General features: G+C 45.6%; 1 long non-coding RNA gene across 1 annotated transcript in view; it reads right to left on the reverse strand.

Moving 5' to 3' along the window:
• Positions 1 to 19,537, reverse strand: part of LOC132431748 (uncharacterized) — a 61,079-nt gene extending 41,542 nt beyond the window's left edge. The window contains exon 1 of the long non-coding RNA XR_009520791.1: positions 19,472 to 19,537. This is a non-coding gene — a long non-coding RNA (uncharacterized lncRNA). The remainder of the gene's footprint in view (positions 1 to 19,471) is intronic.
• Positions 19,538 to 27,289: the final 7,752 nt, after the last annotated feature.

Here is a 27,289-nt window from a genome sequence, read left to right on the forward strand (position 1 = left end):
GTGATTCTGGGCAGTGGCAGCTGTAGCTGCCCGTCAGCTCCGCGATCAGGAGGGCGAACAACCGGTACACTTACCACCATTCTGTACCCAGACACCATTCTGTTTTTTGCTTTCAGTATAGTATTCAATAAATTACATGAGATATTCGACACTTTATTATAAAATACGCTTTGTGTCAGATGATTTTGTCCAACTGTAGGCTAATGTAAGTGTTCTGAGCACATGTATGGTAGGCTAGGCTACACTATGATATTCAGTAGGTTAGCTGTATTAAATGTATTTTCGACTTAACCATATTTTCTTTTTTTAAATTTATTTTGTTTTTATTTATTTATTATTTTTGGCTATGTTGGGTCTTCATTGCTGTGCGTGGGCTTTCTCTAGTCGCGGTGAGCGGGGGCTACTCTTCGTTGCGGTGTGCGGGCTTCTCATCGTGGTGGCTTCTCTTGTTGCGGAGCACAGGCCCTAGACCGTGCGGGCTTCAGTAGATGCGGCGCATGGGCTCAGTAGTTGTGGCTCGTGGGCTCTAGAGCACAGGCTCAGTAGTTGTAGCACAGGGGCTTAGTTGCTCCGCGGCATGTGGGATCGTCCTGGTCCAGGGCTCAAACCTGTGTCCTCTGCATTGGCAGGTGGATTCTTAACGACTGCACCACCAGGGAAGCCCCTTAGCCATATTTTCAACAGTGGGTTATCAGAATGTAATCCCACTGTAAAGTGAGGAAGATCTGTATTCAGTATACTGAATACTCAATCAGTATCCCAGCAGGCATTTTTGAGAAAACTGGCACACTCCTTTTAAAATTTATATGGACATTCAAAGTCCCTAGAATATAGGTAAGACCAACCTCAGAAAACAAAAACACAAAGCTGGAGGACTTATACTACCAGATGTCAAGAGTTTTTGTAAATCCACAGTAGGTAAGACAGTGTGGGACGGCATAACAATAGTCAAATGGACCAGAATAGGGAGCTCAGAAAGAGCTTGAATATGTGTTGACATATTCAATCAACTGATTTACAGTAAAGACGCACTACAACGCAGTGGGGGAAAGAGGGTCTAAAGAGTAATATTAGCTCAGATGGATAACCATATGGGGAAAAAAATGAACCTACCTCATACCATACACAAATATTAATTTTAGATGGGCCTTAGATCTACAGTAAAATGATCATTCTCCCAGAAAAAAAAAAAAATAGGATATCTTCATGACCTTGAGGTATGCAAAAATTCCTCAAAGAAAACAGGTTGAGAGAAGATGTTTGCAGTACATCTATGAATAAGAACTCATATCCAGAATATATAAAGAACTTTTATACATTAGTAAGAAAAAGATAAACATCCCAATTGCAAAAATGGGCAAAAACTTGCACAGCCACCACACAGAAGAGGACATTCAAATGACCAATAAGCAGAAAAGCATCATGCATCATCATGGAAACGCTGATTAAATCTCAGTAGGATATCATTGCACCCCTCCCCCTCACTGGCTAGTGTGTGTGGTGGACTCAGAGAGATCTCCCTTCCAGGGATGCTTGCTGGACAGCCCTGGGAAGTGCCATCCGCAGGGAGCTGTCAGCCCTGCCAACATCTGCCTGAGCTACCGAGAGCTGCCCCCTCTGAGGCCATGGCCGTCGCAGGGCGGTCCACATCCAGTGACCAAGAGAGGCAGGGTTGAGAGGTCTGCCAGTTCCACCACAGTGGTCACTGTGATGGGCAGTGCTCACCCCAGGGCTCCCTGCTGGTCGACTGGGGCTTTGTTGGCCCGCTTTGCAGATCAGCTTCTCCCTCTGCCCAGTTCTTCTCCCCCACTTTCTCTTCACAGGTGCTGAGCCCTAACAGACACCTGGCACCCCAAACTCCACCACAGCACCTGCTCTGGAAGATGGTGGACACGGGGCAACTGGAACTCTCAATAACTGCTGTCTGGGTCAGAACTTACCACCACTCCAGAACGCTGTTCGGTAGCGTGTACTAAAGCCAAAGGTGCCCGGCAAATTCTCCTCCGGGTGGGCGTCCTCCCGGAGTCAGTGCTCTGTCCACAAAAGCCTCGCTCACAGAAACTGTATTCCTGGCAGCCCAAACTGGCAACCTTCCAAAAGGCCACCCACAAGAGAATGGATACATACATGGTGGCAGGTTCGCACACTGCAATACCTCACATCGACTTAACAGGAAAAAGCTGTTCTAAACACAACATGGATGAATCTCACAATATGTTGAACTGAAGAAGCCAGACACGGGGAGTGTACGGTGTACAGCTCCGCTCATGTGCCGTCCACATCCAGGCGCAACCCATCTGTGATGACAGTCAGTGAGTAGGGGAATCGGTGCTGGAGGGAGGTTCTGGGAGCTGGAGGTGCCCCACACCTCGGTATGGCCAGTGGCTACATGCATGACACACATGCGGAAACCGGTCAAGCTCTACAACTAAGATCTGTGCATTTACTGAACGTTGCATCTCAATAAAGAAAATAAGGTAAAAAAACGTAAGAGGGCCCAAGCCTTCATAATGAGCCACATTTATCGAGACCTTACTGTGTTCCAGGCCCAGGGCTTTACATGCAGTAGCTCATATACTCCTCACACAGACACACACTGACACACACACACCAATAGGCACACCAACACACACACACTAAACACATACTCCACCACACCAACGCATACTCCAACATACACACACACGCCTCTACACACAGGAAACCCAACACGGTACACACCAACACACATGCATGTGCACACACGCACACACATGCACACACACCAGCTACGAGGCACAGCTGAGAGCTGAGCCTTGGGGAGGAAGAAGAACCTTGGGCAGAGCCTCCGAGCCCCATTGTCTAAACTCTCTGTGCTTCAGTCTCCCCAACTTTGATGCGATCACACACCCCAGTTAACACAGGTCCCGGTGCACCCAGAGCCCTCTGAATGTAAGGACTGGCCATTGCAGCCAGCCCTACAGAGGGAGGACATACCTGAGGAGGAGAGAGTGTTGGGGCGAACAGATGATGGGATACAGCACGTGGAACCTGGGAGAGGTTTGGGGCAGATACTGCAGATACAGATACAGTTGCATTGCCATTTCAGTCTGCAAATCCCTTTCAAACTTGGGATTTCTTCCTCTACAGCTTGCGGGGAGGGGGTAGTCATCATGCTAATCCCCCGCCTGCCTGCCCCCTCTCCTGAGAAACCAAGCAATCCATTCTTGTCCTTTGTTCATGAAAAGTGGGGAAAACTATGACTCCTATCAGAGGACTGGCAGGTTTGGGGCTCAAAGGACCCTCAGTCACCAAGCTGGAAGAGGCACCAAGATGGCAAATGGGTGGCCCCAGGTCACACAGTCAGTGGTGGACCAGAACTTGCTCAAAAATAAGATTTTAACTAACCCCAAGAGAGCTGTTCAGGCAGTGGTCTGTGAAACAAAGATAGGTAGGAGGAGAAGTAAAAACCAGCCCTGCTTCCTCCCCGCTTCTGCAAAGACCCACTTGCCTGTGGACTAGAACCCCCAGCTCGGCTCCCGTTAGAACAGACACTGAGTTCTGGCCTCCCTTCTTGCCTGAGGGTCACCAAAGATGCAAATGAGACCCACGCTCACAAATTCCTCCGCCCACACTCAGAACCACATCCCAGCCAGAGGGAACGGAAGAGAACTCAGACCTCATTAGCCTCACCCACCGCCCCCTCCCTGGGACTCAGGCAAAACACATTCCTAAAGGTCTAGGGCTTCAGACTGGGCGTCTGGGAACAAAGAGATGGAAAAGTTCCTGAGCTCAGGGCTGCGCTGTCAGGCAAGCATCAGTCCACTGAAGAGACCCTGGGCCCCACCATCCTAGACACCATATTGAGGCACGGCCAACATGTGGTTAGGGCAGTCCTCAAAGGAAGCTGTCTTGGCAGCGGATGAGAGAAGTTCCAGCAAAACCCAGACTTGCTGCCACCCCTTAAGGCTCACATACGACTTCTTATGTAATGATTTACTAGTTAATCCACTCAGCTGAGACCCCAGGGCTTCTGGATGTCTGGAAGGAAGGCGGAGGCAGGAGGATCTTGGTTTTGGTTACTCGGCCCAAGTTCAATGACCCCTGGGAAATTGTGCAACAGACACATAGCAAACCCACGCACGAGTCTCTTCAGCACACCAGCCCCTGCTGGAGTGGGGGTCTCTCCCACACCTTGGCTTTAAGCAGTCTGAGCCCTCTGAGTCCTGTGAGCTCCATTTTCCAAATGCCTCTAACGAATCGACTCACCCGATGGACCCAGGCCCACTGGGGACAGGTGTGGAGGCTGGAGGATGAGCCTGATGATAACAGGTTCCTGGCCTCTGGACACTCCCAGTCCTTGGGGTGAGGCCTACACGCAAGGAAGGAACGACCACACAGTTTTGGGGACACTTTTAGGGCTGTACAAGGAAGTCAGCATGAGGCAAGCAGGCACAGCTGGAGGTTGGGGAGGTTCAAGGACAAGTGTGGCATCCAAGTGACCCTTACAGGGATGTGGACGTGAGCACTGAGAGCCCAGCGAAGGCAAAACACACAGGAACCTGCGCTCGCTCCTCATCTCTCTCTCTGGGTCTCTGTCTCTCTCTGGGTCTCTGTCTCTGTCTCTCAGTCTCCCTCTGTTGCTCAGTCTCTGTGTGTCTCTGTGTATCTCTCTGTCTCTCTCTGGCTCTCTGACTTCTTGCCCTTCTCCCAGTCTTTCTCTTTGTCTTCCTTTGTCTCTCTCATTCTATTTTCCTCCCTCTCTTCCTTCTCATTGTGCATCTGCTTCTCCTTGTCAGTTGACTTCTTCTGCTTTTACTCGGGATCTGCTCCCCTCGGCCTGGCCATTGTCCAGTGCCCAGATCTCTGGACCCTCATCCTGGTGCTCTTCTGGCTAGAGGGCACTGCCTCCAAAGGACCCCAGAGAAATGAGTAATAGTGAGCTGTACTCTACCTCAGAATCCTAAACTCAAGAGAATTAGAAAGACTTCAGAGAGAATCAAATACAATACATCACAAAAAATTTTAAGGTATAATTTACACACAGTAAAATGCATACCGTTTCAATGTACAGCTTGATGGCTTTTACATATGTGTACATGCATGTAACTACTATCCAGCTCAAGATATAAAACACTTCCAGCTCCTCAGAAAGTTCCTTCATGTCCTTTTGCAGTCAACTCCCACTTTCCCAAAAGCAATCACTAATCTGAATCCTTTCGTCATAGTTTTGTTAAGCCATCCTAGAAATTCCTTTAAATGATATCACATGATATGTAGTCCTTTGAACCTGGCTTATCACGCCCAGCATAATGTCTATGAGATTCTTCCATATTGCTGTATGTATCAGTAGTTTCCTTTTATTGCTGAGTTGCTGAGTAGTATTCTGTTAGATGAATTTGTTGTATGGGTATATCTCCACTGGTTTATTCATTTACCTGTTGACAGACACTTAGGTTATTTCCAGTTTTTAGTTATTATGAATAAAGATGCTATGAACTTTTATGAAAAACTCTTTGTGAGGACATGGGTTAATTAACAAAGGGAATATCCTGATGCAAATGACTGAAAACTCCAGTGATGCCAAAGGCTTCAGGTATGGCTTGATCCAGAGGCTCCCAATCCCACCAGCCTCTACTCCTTTTCTCTACTATGCTTTTAACTTTACCTTTCTGTATACATGAGCCCATTCGCAGACTCTTTGCCCTCTCCATTCCCACTTATAGCTCAACATTTCACCTTTGCTTATCCAATCAGCAAACATTTATGGAGCCAATTCTGTGCCAAGCACTGAGCTATGGGTGGGAAAACAATGGGTGAGCAAGCTGTCCTTGCCCTCATGGAACTTATGATCTAGTAAGATGGACACATAAGCCCACAAACAGCTATATGTAAGCCAGCTCCAAGTGAAAAGAAGGATTCTGGAAGAAGAAGAGGGATGTCAGTGACTGTCCTATTTGGGGACAATAAAATAAGGCCACAAGGGTTTTTGTTGCTTTCAGCTCTGTGTGTTTCTCTGTGAAGTCTCCCTGCTGCTGCCTAGATGAAGTCTTCCAGATGTCAGATGTCCACACAGGGGCTGTTTGTTTGCCTCTGATCACAGACTTGTTTACGAAGCAAGGCTTGGGGAAAGCATTCCTTGTTCAAATAGATGATGAAAACCCTGCAGGAGAATTCTGTGTCCTTGAAGTTGGGGAACTCAATGTTCCACATCAGTGTTGGTCTCTCCTTAAGAACCTTCCGCTCAGCCACCAGGGCTGGTGGGATGGATTATTTATTAGTTGGATTAAATGTGTCCTCAGGCTATAAAACTGGTGCCGGGGTCCTGGGTGACACTTCCAGGGTGAGATCAATTTGTCTCCCAAGGGAAGAGCTCTAAGGATTGTGACCTCTCTCTCCTCCCATGTCACATCAGGACGGAGAGATTCTGGATGAGCATAGGTATTCTGCCCCAAAGGGTTTTCACTCAAGGGCACCCATTCATTTTACTACTATTCTGTTCATGCCTAGTATACACCAGACATTGGGCCAGGCTCTGGGGCAAAGCAGTGAGCAAGGTGGACCCAAAAGAACTCACAGTCTGCTGGAGGAGACGGATACCCCAAGTCGTCACTCATATATTACCTATGTAAGTACAGACCACATAACTGCTGCAAAAGAAAAGCAGAGGGTTTTTAGGTGGGTTATCAGGGTGACCCAGTTTAGATTAAGGGTTCAGTGACATCTGAGTTACAGAGATCTGAAGGATGAGCACAAGTGACACAGGAAGGGAGGGGAAGCAGTAGAACAGCATGTGCCAAGGCACTGAGGGAAGACAAATCAGGACATATCTAAGGCACCAAACCAGTGTGGTGGAGCAGAGTGAGAATGGGGGAGAGAGGTTCAACAGGGTGGGAGGGCAGTCGCACCAGGCCCTGTGGAGTCAGATATTCTAAGAGACATGGGTGCTATGAGAGGTGTAAGGAGGGGACTGATGTTGTCACTCTCTCCCCTTCAGGCTGCCTCACTCTGATCCTTCCTGCTCACTGCAGGATCTTCCTAAAATAGCTCTTATCCCACCACTCCCAGCTTAGAACCTGTCAATGGTGCTTCACAGTGGATGTGAAGTCAAATCTCCTTAGCAGGGGCTTGAGGTCATAATTGGTCAAGACTCTGAAGAATAAATGAGTGAGTGAGCATTCATTGGAAGTAATTGTTTGTTGCCTTTCTTATCCCATGAGTAATGTCATGCCATGAGCTCCTTTAGGGCAGAGGTCAGGGAAACCACCTTTTCTTATTTATTTATTTATTTATGACTGTGTTGGGTCTTCGTTTCTGTGCGAGGGCTTTCTCTAGTTGCGGCAAATGGGGGCCACTCTTCATCGCAGTGCGCAGGCCTCTCATTATCGCGGCCTCTCTTGTTGTGGAGCACAGGCTCAGATGCGCAGGCTCAGTAGTTGTGGCTCACGGGCCTAGTTGCTCCGCGGCATGTGGGATCTTCCCAGACCAGGGTTCGAACCCGTGTCCCCTGCATTGGCAGGCAGATTCTCAACCACTGCGCCACCAGGGAAGCCCACCACCTTTTCTTATATTCCCAACAGTGGCCTGAGCTTGGACCCTGCCACCACCACCACCACCACCATCATCATCATCATCATGGCTTCCATTAATTAAGCCATGATTACTGTGCTAAGCATCTTACATGTTGTATTGGCTAGTTGTTGCTGTGTAACCAGACAGCCTTAAATTAGTGACTTATAACCACAACCATCTATTTAGCTTTCAATTCTGTGGGTTGCTAATATAGGCTGGGCTCAGTTGGGCAGTTCTTCTGGTACTGAGTGGTCTCTCTAACGTGTCTGTGGTTGACTGCAGGCCAGTAGGCTGGCTTTGCTTCTGGGGATTGACTGACTGTCAGCTCGGTTGATGGGGATGACTGATCCTATATCTCTCACCATCCTTCAGGTTAGCTTGAGCTTCTTCATTTGGTGGTGTTGGGGTCCCAGAGTGAGAAAGTACAGTCATTCAAAGTTGAAGGTATATTCAGTTGGCCAAGTCAAGTTACAAGGCCATCCCATACGCAAGAGGAAGGAGGAAGAGACTCTACCACTCGACAGGAGGTGTGGATATACGGGTGGGTGAAAAATTGGGGCCATTTTTGCAAACAATTCATCTCAAGGGAATCATTTCATTTTATTTTCAAAAATGCAAATTGAGGTCCTATTTTACAGATGAGGAGGCTGAGGCACAAAAGTAAGTATCTTGCTCAAGAAGCTGATAATTAATAGAGTTGAGAGTCAAACCCCAGGGTTTATGATTCCACAGTCTACGTGTGTTCTTAACCCACAGGATGCACTGTCCACTCCCCACTTACTTACATACAAAGACTTTAGGAAGCACCTGTCCCATGAGGCCAATAGTCGTCATCGTCATCATCATCATATTTATGGAACATCTGTGGTGTGCAGGCACTGTTCTAAGTGCTTTACATGCATTCACTCATTTAATTCTCTCAACAGCCCTACGGGGTATGCCACGTAGCAGGTCAGGATTAGAAATTCCACGAGGGCAGGGACCACCGCACTCATTTTGAAATTCCCCACAGTTAGCACAGTGTCTGGCACACAGCACATACGCTCTTTCCAAAGGTTTGCTGAGTGAGTGAGTGAAAAGAGGCCCAAGGGGGAAAAATTATGAGTCCAAGGCCACACAGGTGGGACTAGAACTCCAGATCCCCGATGTCCCTCCCATGGCAGCCCTGTTATCAGGACTTCCTGCTGCATCACTCCCCCAAAATGGCTGAAAAAAGAAGAAACACTAGATTCAGGATGTGCTTCTCTGTCCTCTAGAACAAAGGTCCCCAACCTTTTTGGCACGAGGGACCAGTTTCGTGGTAGACAATTTTTCCATGGACTGGGGCAGGGGGGATGGTTTTGGGATGATTCTAGTTCGTTACATTTATTGTGCACTTTATCTCTATGATTATTACATTGTAATATATAATGAAATAATTATACAACTCACTATAATGCAGAATCAGTGGGAGCCTTGAGCCTGTTTTCCTGCAACTAGGTGGTCCCATCTGGGGGTGATGGGAGACAGTGACACCCGAAGTATGTTGCTTATGTCCAGTCTACTCTGTAAGATGCAGCTTAACTGTCACTTGCCACTCACTGATAAGGTTTTGATATGAGTCTGCAAGCAATTGATTTATTATGGTCTCTGCGCAGTCAAACCTCTGCTCATGATAATCTGTATTTGCAGACACTCCCCGGCACTAGCATCACCGCTTCAGCTCTACCTTACATCATCAGGTATTAGATTCTCACAAGGAGCGCACAACCTAGATCCCTCACATGCGCAGTTCACAGTAGTGTTGGAGCTCCTATGAGAATCTAATGCCGCCGCTGATCTGACAGGAGGCAGAGCTCAGGCGGTAATGCGAGCGATGGGGAGCGGCTGTAAATACAGATGAAGCTTTGCTTGCTCGCCCGCCGCTCACCTCCTGCCGTGTGGCCTGGATCCTAACAGGCCACGGACCGATAGCGGTCCGTGGCCCAGGGGTTGGGGACCCCCACTCTAGGAGGTGCCCCCAAACCAGACACAGTCCCCAATATGTACATCTGAGAATATCTGGCATGCACACAGCACATGGAAAGAGCACCGGGCCCAGAGACCAAAGTCCTAAGTGTGTCACCCACATGTTGTATGATCCTGGGCAAGTCACTCAGGTAAGACCTAACTTCCTTCATCTGAACCACGGGGCTATAAACCCCTGCCTACACCCCTGGGCTGTGTCACAGATCAGAGGAGCTAATGGATGTAAACTCTCTCAGAAGATCACACCAACTTAACTTACAGTCCTCTCCAGCTGTGCTCAACTCCTGTGCCCTCACCATAGCCTCCTTGTTTGCTCAGGGGACCCCTGGTCCCGCTACCAACGTATGTCCTAACTGCTGGGGGGCTCAGCCTCCCACAGTCCTGTCTGCGCCTGGGCATGGCCTCCCTTGCCCTCCACGGCAGGAACCACACGCCCTGGTCCAACCTGACTGGACATGCAGAGGCTCTAGTTTGCAGACTCAGATGAAGCACTGTGCCCTGGGTTGTTGGATCTGGCTTCCCCAGAAGCTGTCCAAAGGGGCCACACAACACTTTCATGGGAGTTATGGCGCCATGGGGTAAATCTGGACCCGTGAAAGATGGGAGATGGAAAAGTGTCAGTGATGGGACTTCCTTGGTGGCGCAATGGTTAAGAATTTGCCTGCCAACAATGTAGGGGACATGGTTTCCATCCCTGGTCCAGGAGGATCCCACATGCCGTGGAGCAACTAAGCCTGTGCGTCACAACTACTGAGCCTGTGCTCTAGAGCCCACGAGATACAACTACTAAGCCGGTGCGCCTAGAGCCCATGATCCGCAACTAGAGAAGCCACTGCAATGAGAAGCCTGCGCACCACAAGGAAGAGTAGCCCCCGCTCGCCGCAACTAGAGAAAGCCCGCGCGCAGCAACCAACACCCAGTGCAGCCCAAAATAAATAAATTAATTAATTAAAGAAAAAAAAAGGAAGAAAAGCGTCAGCGATAAATTCCTCTCCCTTCCTCTCTCATCTGCTCCTCCTCCGAGGTGTTCCAGTTCCACACGCCTCCTCTGGAGACATCCCGCGGCTCAGTGACCTCCTGCTCTTTCTCGCACAGCTGTGAGCAGCTCAGCAAGGCACACCTGTGTTTGCTTTCTCTCCTTCCTGCTTCCCTGCTCGTTTCCCTCTGTCTGTACTCCCCAGCCCGCCCTGCAGTGAAACAGCAATACCTAAGCTTTGCCTCCAACTCTGTCATCTAGGCAACCCAGCCTAAGAGAGGGAGAAGAAACTGAGGAAGTTGTCAAATCACAACAACTCAGAAACTCATAGGAGGACTGGCCGCACCTAGTGCTGGCGAGGGTGTGCAGAAACTGCAAGCCTCGAGCACTGCTGGTGGGAATGTAAAATGGAACGGCCACTCCGGAAAACAGTTTGACAGTTTCTTAAGAAGTTAAATATACACCTACCATATGGCCCAATCTTTCCACTCCTAGGTATTTATCCAAGAGAAAAAAACCATATGTCCACACAAAGACTTGGGCACGAATGTTTACAGCAGCTTTACTTATAATAGCTCCAAACTGGAAACAACTCAAATGTCTCTCAACTGGTGAATGTACAGACAAACAGTGGTGTATTCATCCCATGGAGTTCTGCTTAGCAATATAAATGGATGAACTATTGATACACACAACATGGGTAAATTTCAAAATAATTATGCTGAGTGAAGGAAGCCAGATAAAGAAAGAGTACATAAGGTTCCATTTACATAAATTCTAGAACGTGCAAACTAATCTAGAAGAGCAGAAAGCAGGTCAGGGTTGCCTGGTGACAGGGGTGGAGGAGGGATGGATTGCAAGGGGCACAAGGAAACTTTTGGGGGTTATGGGAATGTCTGCTGTGTTGATTGTGGTGATAGTTTCATAGGAACAACTTAATAAAGATGTCATAAAAAAGGAAAAAAAAAAAGAAATAACCAGGCCCATAAGTGAATTCAACCAAATCCTTAGAGAAACGATAACTCCAATGCTATTTAAAGCATTTCAGCGTGTAAAAAAGGAAAGCTTCCAAATTCCTTTTATGAAACCAGCATAACTTTGATACCAAAAACTTGGCAAAAATAGCGCATTAATGAAGGGTGTGCTGCTCTGTGTGCACTGGTGGAGTTATTAACTCTGTAAATCAGCTACATTGCATCTGACTGAATTTCAAGATTTTGCTTGTTTTTTTTTGTTTTCAGAAGTTTAATTACAATGTGGCTTTGTATGGATTTCTTTAGGCTTATCCTGTTTGGGGAAACTGGCAACCAGGTAAGATGGGAGGAGGAGGCACACTGGTCTCTAAGACTGATACCAATGAGATGGCTTCTCACCGGCAGAACCCGGAGCCAGGAAAGGGTACTCAGACTTCGCATCGTGCTGCTTGATGCCTCTCCTGGAACATCACTCCTCACACTGATCTACCCCTGCTCCCCATGCCCACATCTCCCACCTCAGCGTGTATCTTCATCATCTCCCACCTTTTCTTTAAAGACCTCCCGCAGTCTCTAGCCTCTCTCTGCAATCCACCCTCCACCAGGTGCACAAATCTCTGCTCATTTCCTACCACAGGCTCTGCTCCCCCATGGTCCAAAGGACAAGGTGCAAACTTCAGTGCACAGCCCAACAGCACAGCCTCAGATCTACACAACACCGTCCCCCAGCCTTACACACAATGTTCCGATCCTGCTGGGCACATCACCACGTTGCTTGTGACTCTGCATCTTTGCAAGGCCATTCCCTCTGCCTGGGTGGTCTTCCCTCCCTCTCATGGCCAGGCAGCAGGTCTCTCCCAACTCAGCGTAGGACCTGGCACCAAGCAGACGCCCCTAAAGGCTTGTAGGGAGAAAATGCTCCCAGATCTCGCTCTGCGTGTCTCTCCGTTTGGCTGGTCCTGATCTAGATCCTTTATAGTCAACTGTAATCACAAGTATAGCACTTTCCTGAGTTATGGGAGTCATTCTAGCAAAGTATCAAACATGAGGGAGTCATAAGAACCTCCCAAATTTGCAGCTAGTTGGTCAGAATAGTGACCTGGGGACCCCCAAATCGTGGCTGGCATCTGAAGTGAGGGCAGCCTTGTTGACGGCTGTGCCCTTAACCTATGGAATCTGCAATAACTCTAGGTGCCAGAACTGCACTGTGATATTGAAATAGGCATCAAAATTTTCTAAGTGAAAACAGCACATAAAAAGAAATCACATCCTTTTAACAGAATGCCAACTAATAAATGCAGAGTAGATTAATCAAATGAGAAAATAACCTTTTGCATCCATCACAGTAACAACTGATTTGCACAAGCATCATCAATGGATGCTAAACTTGTGGGTGAACATTTGATGAGGTAGAGGATATTTACATTATGAGTGGGTACTCTCACTGTACAAATTATCTACCGTTTACAAAGGGGAAAATAGTAGCTTCACAGTGGAGAAACCCGGAAGACACCATTTTAACCAAGAGATAAAAGTTAACATCACCAATAATGGGACAAATTAACATCAAGTGCCTCTTGATAAGATGTATAGAGAAAGACACAACATCACTACGGAGGTATTTCTGCTAAAAGGCATTATCTGAGTCAATCAGGAGGAAACACCAGACAAACCGAAATTGGGGGACACTTTGTGAAATACCTGGCCTGTACGCCTCAAGTCAAGAAAGTCACAGTATGAGGAACTGTTCCAGATTTAAGGAAACTAAAGAGAAATGAAAACTAAATACAATGCATGATTCCAGATTGGATACTGGACCAGAAAAAAAATTGCTAAACAAATATTATGGAGACAACTGGTGATATTTAAACAATGTTTGTAGATTAGATAATAATATTGTATCACTGTTAATCGTACTGTAGTTATGCAAATGAATGTCCTTATTCTTAGAAAACAGACAGTGAAGTATTTAGGGGTAAAGGGCATCATGTCTGTGATTTACTCTCAAATGGTTAAGAAAACATGAAATTGTATATGGCAATTCGTAATATAGCAATATATAATATCTAATGTAAGTAATGTATACTAAATATATAATATGTGCTATATAATATATACATATGTGTATACAGAGACAGAGAGAAAGAGAGAGAGAAAGGAAGGAAGGAAGGAAGGAAGGAAGAAAGAAGAAAGAAAGGAAGAAAGAAAGGAAGAGGGAGGGAGGGAGGGAAGAAAGGATAAAGGAAATGGGTCAACATGTAACCAACAAGTGGATCTGGGTGAAGGGGGTATGGAAGTTCTTTGAATTATTCTTACAACTTTTTGTTAGTTTGAAATTATTTCAAAATATGAAACTAAAAAAACAACACAATGATTCTATTTCATTTTAAAAATAGATGCATATAGATTTATACTTGTGTGTATGTATATTAAAAAAAAAAGACTGCAAGGACATACACCAAAAATTTAACAGTCCTCTCTGGTGGTGGGATTTAGGTTAACTTTTTCTTTTTCCTTAACATTAGTTTCTCATTTTTCCTATATTGACTGAGAGTTCTTCATAATAATACCAAGAAAAAATAATAAAGGTTGGACACATGAAAAAAATCACTCTTTAAACATCAAAAACATACCTGAAGAAAGTACAAATTACTCTTTTCTTTTTCTATCATTCATGTTGTATTCCTCTACAAACCATGGTCATCTCTCTCCATGTTCAGGAGACCCCCTGAGGCAGACAGCACCCATGAAGCCCATGCAGTCTGCTCGTCCAGGCTGCCTCACAGTGTTGATACAGTACCCCCAAGTAATGTGGGCACAGACCTCCCAAGCTCGGAGGGATCAAAATGTCCTGAGAAGACACTTGGAATAGAAGAAGCTGGTGACTTGGAAATACTAATGGGCACAAACGAAAAAGCCCCAACAAAAGCTTGCTCTCTCTAGCCAAATGACCAGAAAAAAAGCAGCTTAGCAAGACAGAAAACCTTTAGACAATAACAGTTCTACCCCAGCTAAACATCAGAGAAACTGTACCAGGAAAGGTCTAGTGGAGAGTCAGGACTCTCACCATTTCCCTGTAGTAATGAAGCTGCTTCCATCAATAGAGACCACATGGGGAGCCAGGGCCCTCACACTGAGTCAGCAGCAATGAGGACCCCTCCTAACCTGGGTGTCAATGAAGGCTAAGCAGAAAACTGGACTTCCATATCTTCCCATCAGGAATAAAGAGCTGCCCCCGACCTTCCCCTGTGGAAATGGTGTCAAAGAAAGACAGATCTACAGAAGGTTTAGATAATACAAAAATGTCCAGGTTTCAATAGAAAACCACTCTTTATATCAAGAATCAGGATGTTTCCAAGTTGAATGAATAAAGGAAAACCAGTAGATGCCAACACCAAGATGGCAGAGATGGTAGAATTAGCTGACAAAGATTTTAAGACAGCCATTATTAAAAAATGCTTCAAAAAGCAATTATGAGTAAACTTGAAATAAATGAAACAGAAAGCCTCAGCAAAGAAACTGAGGATATAAAGAAGAACCAAATGGAAATTTTAGAACTTTAAGATATAAATTCAAAACAATAACCTAAAAAAATGCTGAGAAGACGGACGCAACAGCAGAATGGAGAGGACAGAGGAAAGAATGAGTGAACTGGAAAACAGGACAATAGAAATTACCCAATTTGAACAACAGAGGGAAAATAGACTGGTGGGGGCGGGGAATGGTAGAACAGAGCCTCAGGGATCGGGGGAACTATAAAAAAAGATCTAAGTTTGTGTTATCAGAGTCCCAGAGGAGAAGAGAAGAGGATGGGGCTGAAAAAGCACTAGGAGAAATAATGTGGTATTATGCATTTAAAGATTTAAGAGGGTAGATCTTATGTTGAGTTGCTACCACGAAACAGACAAGTAAAGAAACAAATTGACAAAAAGGGACATGGGAAACTTCTGGAAGTGATAAATATGTTTATTACCTTGATTGTGGTGATAGTAACACGATTGTATACATATATCCAAACTCACCAACTTATACACACTAATTTTTTGAACTTTTTTGTGTATCAATTATAACTCAGTAAAGCTGGAAGAGAAAAAAGAATGAACAACTGAAAATTTCCCAAGTTTGGCAAGAGAAATAAACCCATAGATTTAAGAAACTTAGTGAATATCAAACAGGATAATTCCAAAGAATCCACAATAAGACATATCACAATTAAATTTATGAAAACTAAAAAAAAAATTATGAAAACTAAAATCAAAGAAAAATATCTTGAAAGTAGTCAGAGAAAAACTACTTTTTACCTATAGAGGAAAAGGAATTTGAATGACAGCAGATTTCTCAACAGAAACCATGGAAGCCAGACAGAAATGACACCGTATTTTTCAAGGGCTGAAAGAAAATAACTTGCCAACTCAGAATCCTATAACAAAATCAAGACATTCTCAGGTGCAGGAAAGCTAAGAGAATGTGTCACCAGCATACTTACTCTAAAAGAATAGCTAAAGGAAGTTCTCTAAACAAAAAAGGAAATGACAAAAGAAGAAACTTTGGAACGTCAGGGAAAAGACAAAGAACAAGTAAGCAAAAATATGGGTAAGACTTTCCTTCTCCTTGTGAGTTTCCTACATTATGCTTGATGGTTGAAGCAAATATTAAAACACTGGCTGCCATGGTTCTACATGTATGTAGAAGAAACATTTAAGACAGTTATAAATAGGTGAGGGTAAAGGGTCATAAAGTGTGCTAAGCTTGCTGTACTTCAACTGGTAAAATGATGACTTCAGTAGACTGATAAGTTAGGTTTGTACAATTTAATACTTAGAACAACCACTAAAAAAAAAAATCTATACAAAGAGCTACACTCAGAAACACTACTGATAAATCAAAATGGAATTCTAAAAAATGCTCAAGTAACCCACAGGCAGTCAGGAAAAAGCAAACCAAAAAATTGAAAACAGAGAGAAAAAACAGAAAATTACTTATTGGCCTTACTATACCAATTAACAAAGATTGGCAGAGTAATTTGAAAAACAGGAACCAACCCTAAGATATCTATAAGAAACTAACTTCAAATATACTGATATAGACAGGGTGAAAGTAAAAGAATGGAAAAAGTTATATCATACAAACATTACTTAAACCAAAGCAGGAGTGTCTATATTAATATCCAGTAAAGTAGACCCCAGAGAAAAGGAAATTACCAGAGTCAAAGTGGAACACTGTATGATAAAAGAGTCAATCCACTATGAAGACACAGCAATCCTAAATGTGTATGCACCAAACAAGAGCTGCAAAATATGTAAAGCAAAAACTGACAGAACTGAAAGGAGAGATAGACAAATCCATAATAATAGTGGGAGACTTCAACTCTTCTCTGTCAACAATTGCTAGAAGTTAATGGAAAACCAGCAAGGATATAGAAGATAACCCATATCCATGGGTTAAATAGGAAGTCTCAAAGGAAATAAACACACATTGAACTGAATGAAAAAATACAATACATCAAAATTAATGGAGACAGCTAACAGTGCTGAGAAAGACATTTATAGCATTAAATGCATAGGTTATAAAAGGTTAAAGTTTATTAAATGCATAAGTTATAAAAATATCAATTATTTAAGCTTTCATACCAAGAACTTAGGAAAAGAACAAAATAAACCCAAAGCAAACAGAAAGAAAAAATTAATAAGTAGCACACAACAATGATATTAAAAAGAGAAAATCTACATCACACCTCCTGATTTCAAAGTATATTACAAAGCTACAGAAGTGAAAACAGTATGATATTGGCATAAAAACAGACACACAGATCAACAGAACAGAATAGAGAGCCTAGGAATAAACCTATGCATATATGGTCAATTAATTTATGACAAAGGAGTGAAGTATATACAATGGGGAAAGGATAGTCTCTTCAATAAACGGTGTTGAGAAAACTGGATGGCCACATACAAAAGAAATGAGCCTGGACCACTATCCTATACCATACACAAAAATCAACACAAAATGGATTAAATACTTGAACATAAGACCTGAAACTATAAAAATCCTATGAGAAAACATATGGGTGAACTCCTTGACATCAGTCTTGGAAATGAGTTTTTGGATTTGACACCAAAAGCAAAAATAAACAAGTGGGGCTATATCAAACTAAAAAGCTTCTGCACAGCAAAGGAAACCATTAACAAAATGAAAAAGCAACCTACAAAATGGGAGGAAGTATTTGCAAATCATATATCTGATAAAGGGTTAATATGCAAACTATATAAAGAACTCATACAACTCAGTAGCAAAATATGGGCAATCTGATTAGAAAGTGGGCAGAGGAACTGAATAGACATTATTCCAAAGAAGACATTCAGATGGGCAACAGGTACATGAAAAGATGTTCAACATCACTAATCATCAGGGAAATGCAAATCAAAGCTACAATGACATATCACCTCACACCTGGTACAATGGCTGTCATCAAAAAGAAGAGATAACAAATGTTGGAGAGGATGTGGAGAAAATGGAATACTTGTGCTCTGTTGGTGGGAATGTAAATTGTTGCAGCCACTAGGGAAAACAGTATGGAGGTTCCTCAAAAAATGAAAAATAGAGCTACCATATTATCCAGCAATTACATTTCTGAGTACATATCTGAAGGAAAGGAAATCATCTTCAAAGAGACATATGCACACCTATGTTCTTTGCAGCTTTACAGCAGCCAAGACGTGGAAACAACCTAAATGGCCATTGATGGTCTACATGTAAGTGAGATAATATGGTGTTTGTCTTTCTCTGTTTGGCTTATTTCACTTAACATAATGCCCTCAAGGTCCATCCATGTTGTTGCAATGCAGACTCTGGTATCAAAGTCTGTATCAGTCAGGGTTCAACCAGAGAAACAGAAACAGCAGAATAAAAATATATGGATTTATTACAAGGAATTGGCTTTCATAATTGTGGGGGCCATCTAGGCAAGTCTGAATGCCACAGGGCAGGCTATCAGGACTCTTGGGCATGAACCGAAGCTGCTGCCCAAAGGCAGAATTTCTTCTCTTTCAAGGAAACCTCAGTTCTGCTCTTAAGGCCTTTCAACTGATTGAAGCAGGCTGTCATAGGTGATCTAAATGACTTAATCTGGTTATGAATGTTAACCACATCTGAACAGTACCTCCACAGCAACACCTCGTGTTTGATTAAATACCGGGGACTGCAGTCTAGCCCACACCGACACATAAAGCTGATCACCACAAGGAGGGAAGACATCCCAATTCATTCTTTAAAGCTAGTATTACCCTGATACCAAACCAGGCAAAGACAGGAGAAACATGTCCTGGGACGAGAAAGGGTCCATGGGGCTGGATTCCACCCACCCACCAGACTCAAGAGCAGGATCATATTTTTCACCTCAACACATGGCTGCCCAGTTTCCACTTCATGGGGAAAATTCAGCACTTATGTTGGTTTCAAATTACTTGTGCCTAGTGTGGGAACTCCATGCTATGAAGAAGAGGGCTCCTGTGTGTGTGTGTGTGTGTGTGTGTGTGTGTGTGTGTGTGTGTGTGTGTTTATTCATTTATCACTCACTCATTCATTTTAGTTAACATTTATCATACCAAGCTTGTCATGCGCTGGATGAAGGAATTTAGTGTCATAAGATTGTTTTATCTTTCCAATAATTTGACTCAGTGGATACACTTGACCCCATTTACGAGTGAGGAAACTGAGGCTCAGTGAGGTTATATCGACAGGCCTGAGGATGCTCAGCAGTGGGTTTTGATTTGACGCCAAAGCCTCTTCCCCTTCACACTAGGGTTTGGTCCTGGTGCTGCCAGCTGTCACCTGAATGTGATCACCTAAGGAGTTCTGCCAGATCTAAGTTCCTTGAATCTCTGGGAAAGGCGCCCAGAGCTTTAAGATGGCCAAGAAACACCGTCAGCAACCTGGCTGTTCCAAGGTTCTCAGACTTACCCACCTCTAGGGCTTTGCTAGATGTTTCCTCGTACTTTTCAAGGGCTGGGCAGCACAGTGGCAAGAATGCAGACTCTGGAATCAGTCAGAACCCCCCGACTACTTAGCTGGAAAACAGAGGTAAAACAGTCTGTGCTTCCTGAATGGGGTGGGGACTAAATGCCGCAAAGCAGGATGCCTCAGCCATTAAATGTGCCTGTGAGTCATGTGGCCGTCTTGTTAAAATACAGATTTGGATTTAGCACTTCTCGGGAGGAGCCAGAGATCCTGTATTTCTGGCAAGCTCCCAGGTGATGCCGTTGCTGCTGGTCCAAGGACCACACTTTGAGTAGCAAAGAGAACGTTCATGTGGTGCACTTAGTGTGATGTCTTGGTACATAATTAATGATCTTCCATGGTAGGTATAATAAAGAGAATAATAAAAATTCACCATCTCTGGAAACCCAGCCCAGGTATTTGCTCTGCCCTCCTAGGGTTCTCTGATAAAAGGAAATGTACCAGTTTATTAGGCGAGACAGATTTCTTTTCCTGGCACTGACTTCTAAGAGAAATTGATCACCTGGATCCTCAGATAAGGGACTCCGATTAGAACAAAGGATCATGCCTTCAATGCTGCTGCAGGAGCCTGCAACGTGTAAGCCAAGAACAATCATCAGACAGGGTCTCAGGCCAAGGTCACCTCTGCAGGACCCAGGAGGGGATGTCTCTCTCAGATGCTCGGTTTCCTGCTGGCCGCACAGGACACAGGCTCTGGGACGGCGGCCGTGCTGCTTGGCTACCCCCTCGCCCATAGCACAGGTGCAACAGCGCCCTCCTGGTAAGACTGTCGTGAGGGCCACAGATAGCATGTGCCCATAGTTAACACCTACTCTGCGTCAAGAACTTTAGCTTGAACCATATGAAATTGCTGATAGAGCCCAATTTTTGACCTATAATGGCTGGAGCTAATATATGACCTGTGTAATCCTCACAACAAAACTTTGAGGTAGATGCCGTTTTTACCACCATTGCCCCGTTCTAAAGTGAGATCCTGCCCGTGGTCACGCGGCTGGTGGTGGGCAGAGCCAGGTTCACATGCAGGCGGCCTCGGGCTTGCGGCCGCACTGACCCGCCTTTCTCCTGACGGTGCCAGGAAGAAGACCATGAATGTGTGTTTCCTCCCCCTCAGTTGGGTCTAACGCAGACCCCTACAAAAGCCAAGGGCCCAGAGCTAATTGTCCTTTTCTGGCAGCATTTCTGCAAGGAGCTGAGCCAGTTCATTCTGGGAACATTGTTTTCTGGTGATCTGGCTGGAGCTTGAGAAGCTGGAGAGGGAAATAGGCTTGGCTGGGTCTTTAGAAACAGCCTCGTCCGAGTGGCTCCTCTCCCGGGAGCTCAGTGTGGAGACAGCATCCACTGTGCAGCCAGACCTGGCCTCATGGCTGTCAACCTGGCCGAATCGCTGGCGACCCACCGACGTTTTACTCACCCTGCATCCTCGTCCTGAGAATAGCCCAGGCTCTTCCACATCCCCTCTCGCGTAAATCCCTCCCTGGGGATGTTGGGCATCGTTTCCTGGGCCAGGCACTATATAAGCACCAGTTTACTCTTGCCTGTGGCCAGGAAGGAAGGGGCTACGAACACCCAGTTTACAGATGAGGCCCAGAGAGAGGAGCGTGTTTACTCAGGTCACACTGTAAGTGACCAGCCAAGCCTGTTGAACTCCAATTCCACCCTCCTTCCACTATGCTAGATACCATGCCCTTCCATCCAAAGACCCCGAAGAGCCCGTGCTTTTGTATCACTGGGAGGAGCGGCACTGGGGGAGCTCAGGAGATGGGGGCGAGAGCTGCCCTCAGTGCATGTGGTTGGGAGAGTTGACTCAATGAGAGTCCCGCATTCACAGCCACAGGGATTGGTTCAGAGATGCCAGTCCAGTCAGAGTTAATCCTGGGGCTTTTGCTGGAACTACTGAGAACAGGTGTCCTCTTCGTGTTGAGGCTACCAAGCAGACAGAATGTTAGCCTGAAGCTGAAGGACCTACCTGTTTTGGAAGCCAAACCAGAGGAAAGCGGAGCCAAGGCATAGAGAGAGACTAATTTCTTTTTTTTTTTAATAAATTTATTAATTTTATGTATTTATTTTTGGCTGTGTTGGGTCTTCGTTGCTACACGCGGGCTTTCTCTAGTTGTGGCGAGCGGGGGCTGCTCTTCATCCCGGTGTGTGAGCCTCTCACTGCGGTGGTCTCTCCTCTTGCGGAGCACAGGCTCTAGGCACGCGGGCTTCATTAGTTGCGGCATGCGGGCTTCAGTAGCTGTGGCTCGTTGGCTCTAGGGCGCAGGCTCAGTAGTTGTGGTGCACGGGCCTATTTGCTCCGCAGCACGTGGGATCCTCCCAGACCAGGGCTCGAACCTGTGTCCCCTGCATTGGCAGGTGGATTCTTAAGCACTGCGCCACCAGGGAAGCCCTAGAGAGCCTAATTTCTGACAATATTCTTTGAGGCTCTTGATCCAGCCAGGCCTCCGTAAGCCCCTACTTACACACTGCCCTTGACACACAGCTCATCACCTTCCAAAGTAGCCCCTTTTGTTCCTGAGCTGAAACTTACCTTGCTGGAACTTACACTGATTGGTTTAGTTCTTCCAATCGGAAGGGCAGCAAAAAGCTCTAATGACAAAAGGATATGGTTTCATATCCCAACTCTGACATTTACTCTTCAAGTCTCAATTAAAATTGCAGTGATAATACCTATGTTAGAGGGATGTTGTGGGAATGTAAGAACTATTATTAAGTGCTTTACTTTTGTTATCTTGTCATATTGTCACTGTTATATTTGTTACCAGACGGTGAGGCTCCAGACATCAGGGACCTCAGATTCTCCAGCACCCAGCAGTGGTTGGCACAGAGCAGAAACTCAATAAATGTTTGTTCAAATAAATTTGACCTCCCACCTACAGACAGCTATTTGGGGACAGCTGATCTGTCACCCCGAATCTTCTCTTCTTGTCCCTGCCCTCATCTTCACCATTTCTTTAGGTAACACAAATGGTTTTTCTTCTTAAAAAGTGTACTAACTCACTTATTCTGTGAATATTTATCAGTTACAACCAAAGGAATGAAAATAAGATCCCGTGGTACAAAAAACCTAGACGTTTAGGTTTCTAACACAGTATTCAACTATTTTACTTAATGTTTTTCTCAAGAAACAAAACAAAACCAATCGCCCTAAAATTTGGAAATGAGATCCCTTTCTCACAGTATCTCTTGCTGTCTGTTGGGAGTGGTGTGGGCACACTTGGCAGTCACAACAGGCTGCTGAAATGGGACGAGCAGGTAATAGGAAACAGCTGCTTGGCCTGCACTGTCTCTAAGCCCCAAACTGGTGACAAGGTGCCGCAGACGAAAGACAGGCAGTTATGGTCTGGGTGGAGGGCCCACAAGCAGTGATGAACTCCTTGCCAAGTTCACCAGGCGAAGCAGCATCAGCTCGGCTGGCCACTGTGCACCAGGCAGCACGCCCCGCACACGCTCTCTGTCTTCAGAGCTGTGTGCACCCAGAGATGCTAAGGGAAAGGCTCACTGTCCTCTGTGTCCGGCAGTAGCTTCATAGCTCTAGTCCAGGATGCTACCCACACAGTAGCCAGAATAACCTCTGACAGCAGCAACTAGACCAGCAGTCAGCAAACTACCCTGTAAGTATCAAAATACCTAAAGGCTTTGTGGGCCAGGTGGCCTCTGCCACAACTATGCTGCTCTGCCACTGCAGTCTGCAAGCAGCCACAGACACTACGTAGACGAACGGGCAAGACTGGGTTCCAATAAAACTTTATTTATAAACAACAGGCATTGATCTGGACTTGGCCCTCAGGCTATAGTCTGTGGCTCACTGGTGCCTCTGTTCAAAACCCTGTAGTGGCTCTCACCCCCGCAGAGGCAAACCCAACTCCTAACCTCGGTAGCAAGGAGTGGCCTGGGCAGGTCCCCCAGCACAACGTGAGCTCATTCCTGCCTCAAGGCCTTTGCACTTGGTGTTTCCTCCGCTTAGAACACCCCCGTGCCCACTTCTCATTGTCACATGACTCATCATTCCCGTTATTTAGGTCTCAGAAAGGCCATCCCTTCAACCCTCCAAAGTGACCCTCGCCTCCCTCCCTAGTAGCTCTTTATCAGAGCACCCTGTTTTATCTTCTGCATAGCACGCATCACAGTCTGAATGGATCTCTTCTCTTTTTGAAATTTTTTTACATTTATTTATTTATTTTTATTTTTTTGGCTGCACCACATGGCTTGCGAGATGTTCCCCAACCAGGGATTGAACATGGGCTGAGGCAGTGAAAGCCTGGAATCCTAACCCCTAGGTCGTCAAGGAACTCTGGAATGGATCTCTTCCCTTTGTCTGTTTACTTTTTCATAGTCCTTCTGCCATAAGCTCAAGAAGGGTAGGGAACCTGATGTCCAGTGCCTCTGTCCACAGGGCTGGATGGCAGCACATGCGTGGAGAGTGCGTGAACAAATGAGCGGACGGGCAATCCAGTAGCCTCCTAAGCGGTTCCCCTCATCCTCCCATTCCTTCGATTCCATAGCCCTCTGATGACAGAGGTATCTTTTAAAATGAATATCAGATCACGCCCTGCCACAGCTTTAAACACTCTAGTAACTTCCCACTGCTCAAAATCCAAACTCCTCACCACCGCTCCAGAGGCCCGGCACAAGCAACTGCTGCCTGTCTCTCCCAGCCCGACTCCCTGTTCTGAAGACAGGCTGCCCAGAGGGTCCACTGATGTGACCCCAAAGGATACCACTTGGCGGTAGAGGTGTTTTTGCATGATCAGAAAACATGTTACATTCCAGGAATTCACTTCGAATCAAAAGATGAGGCTATGAACACCTGACTCATGAGAGGCCGGGAAGTCATCCAGTTTCCTCAGATCACCCCGCCCAGGTCAGGCTCTCGCTGGGACGTGCTCTGGGCAGAAAGAGAGAACGTGATCTCTGCAGACTGCTGCCAAAGCCCAGAGGGGTTGAGATCAGGGTGTGTGGGGATGTGGAACATAGAGCTTTTAATGCTTTTCTGGCCTGACTGGAAAGATGAGTGTGGAGCTGTCAGGGGAATGAGGACGCAGAGTGGGCAGCCTGGTGCTGTGGGCTCCTGTGCACCACGTAGATCACACTGCACCCTCCGCTGCTGCACTCAACTCCATGAAATTGGATAGCAGAGACGAGACCATGTGGGCAGCCCACATGGGTCTGATATAGCCTATTGCTTGGCTGTATTGAGATGAGAGATTAGAAAGCCACTTTATGGCTTCTTCTCAAATCAGTCTAGACAGTAACATCTAAGTGGCTAAAAGTAGTACATATTCTCTCATGGATGCTGCATAAAGTAGGTACTCGACATTAGAAGAAGATAACAAAGGTATTTTCATTTCAGGTGTGTGTTGGGGAATGAAGCATCTGTTTTTCTGAACTGACGCTCAACATGCAGTGTTAGTAAGACACAAAGAGCACCCACTTTGGGGCATTTTTAAAAGCCGGGCCAGTGTACCAGGCATCACAACCTAACAGGCTTATAAAAGTGACTACTTCCTGTTTCTGACCTCCCATCCTATTTGATGTCTACTTATTTTCACTTTATCTCACTGCCCTACTGTGAATTCTTATCGCCTTGCCCTGAATTCCTCCCCTTTTCTCATGATCTCTAGCTTTGGCCCCGCCCTGACTCCCGGGTGCTGGCTCTCCTTCTAAGGGTTAGCCTAGCTTGCTCACCGTAACTGGTGCCTGAGAGATAAGCCCTGGCCCTGAGCCCCTGAGCAGGGAGGAGAGGGACCGCGCTAACAGAATAGACATGGTCTCCCCACCCAGGGCATCTGCACCTCTTCTACAACATCCCATCTGTCGGTTACCCTGCTCTACCAGGACACCTCCAGGGCCAGGAAACTGACTTCCTGGGACTGTCCTTGCTGCTTTCTGACAACTCTATCAGAAAGCACGAGCTGTTGAGCTGTCGACAGGCTTGAGAGCGGCCCTGAAGCCATCTGTTTCCTGCAGAGTGCTGACGCAGGGGTGTGAGCTCCGAGGCGGCTGTCAACATCCATTTTGCCTCCCACTTGCTGAGACCAACACTGGAGCCTGCGACATAAGTTAATCACTTCCACTTCTCTACAGCACAGGCTGCTGTGCTTTTTCTGCCTCTGGCCATTCATGCACAGCAGATAACCACAGCCACAGCACCGTGTGGAACACAGTCAGGATTCTGAGCGATCCAGATATAGCCCGTTATCACTGCGGTTACAGTGTGTGGGCTCATTGAGAAGTTATGGGACATTTTATCAATGAGGGACGCTGTCCCAGAAACTCTGGTGTTGTTCATGTGAACGAACGGAGGTGAAGATGAAGGCCGTGGAGATAGGGGGGCCAGCTTATCTGGCATGTTTTCCCAGTGAGGTCAGACACCAGTGCCACGCCATCTCCCCGGGTGGAAACAAACCATAGGATGCCAGAGCTGGACGCCCTAGGAAGCTTTACAGAGGGAGAAATGAGACCCAGCAAGAGGACAGGACTTGCCCAAGGTCCCTCAGGGAGACAGTGTCAGAGACTCAGGTCTATAAGCAGAAGAGCCCTGCTGCCCTCTGCAAGCAGCATCAGGCTTTCAAAGGAGGAGCAGGATCTTTGAAGGTGTGAATGTTTTGCTTTTCTGCCTTTAAAACATAAAGAGGTCGGTAGGGAGTCAGGAATGAGGTGTTTCTTTAGAATCCCAGTTGGAAGCATGACTTTTCATTTACGTCAAATGTCTGTATTTTTAAAAATAATTTCACTTGGGGCTTCCCTGGTGGCACAGTGGTTGGGAGTCCGCCTGCCAATGCAGGGGACGTGAGTTCGTGCCCCGGTCCGGGAGGATCCCACATGCCGCGGAGCGACTGAGCCCGTGAGCCATGCCGGCTGAGCCTGCACGTCCGGAGCCTGTGCTCCGCAGCGGGAGAGGCCGCAACAGTGAGAGGCCCGCGTACCGCAAAAAATATATATAAATAAATAATAATAATAATATCACCCATTTTCAGTTTCAGGTTTTTCTTGCGTACATGTGAAAAATAAAACGACAGTGATAAGTATTGGTTCCATTAGAAGAAGCATGCTGAGAACTATTAAATGAAGATAGTTTTATATCAATGGCATTACATGATTCAAATAGAAAATTTGTTAATTCCAGTGATGTTGGTTTTTTAAATCCAATTCATTGAAGTTCATTCAGCCAAAGGTGATATGACATTATTGTGAAGACTACTGTAAATTTAGTTTAAAGTGCAACTCTAGAGAAAAAATCATCGTTTTTGAGGTGATAACATAAAAATTTTATTGGCGTACAGCATCATGATAAAACAATATTCTACTTAAATAGAAATAAATAAGATAAAAAGCCTAAGGAACAGAAGCATACTTAGAGTTAACTGTGGTACACACATACTTCATAGTTTTCTCCAAAATAAGCTGCAATATTAAATATACAAATATTTGTATATCCCCATAATTAGAGTAACAGAAGTACACATATTCTCATGATAAATGATAAAAACAAAAAATTCCCAGTTCACAACTCTAATTACTGGAGAGTTCAACATATCCGTGCGATCCACAGGGAAGGAAGATACATTCCCATACTCACTGATCTGTCTATAACTATGTACTGAGCACAGCCCCATCCATTCCTTCAGCAGTCCTGTTCCAGGTGCAGGGGCTGCTGAGGTGAACCAGACATGCAGCTCCCACTTCCACAGAACTTACGTTCTAGTCAGGGGAGGTGGATAATAAACAAATAAGAACACAGAATATAGAGAATAGAGAGAAA

Source organism: Delphinus delphis, chromosome 10, assembly GCF_949987515.2.
Source record: "Delphinus delphis chromosome 10, mDelDel1.2, whole genome shotgun sequence".
NCBI lineage: Eukaryota > Metazoa > Chordata > Mammalia > Artiodactyla > Delphinidae > Delphinus > Delphinus delphis.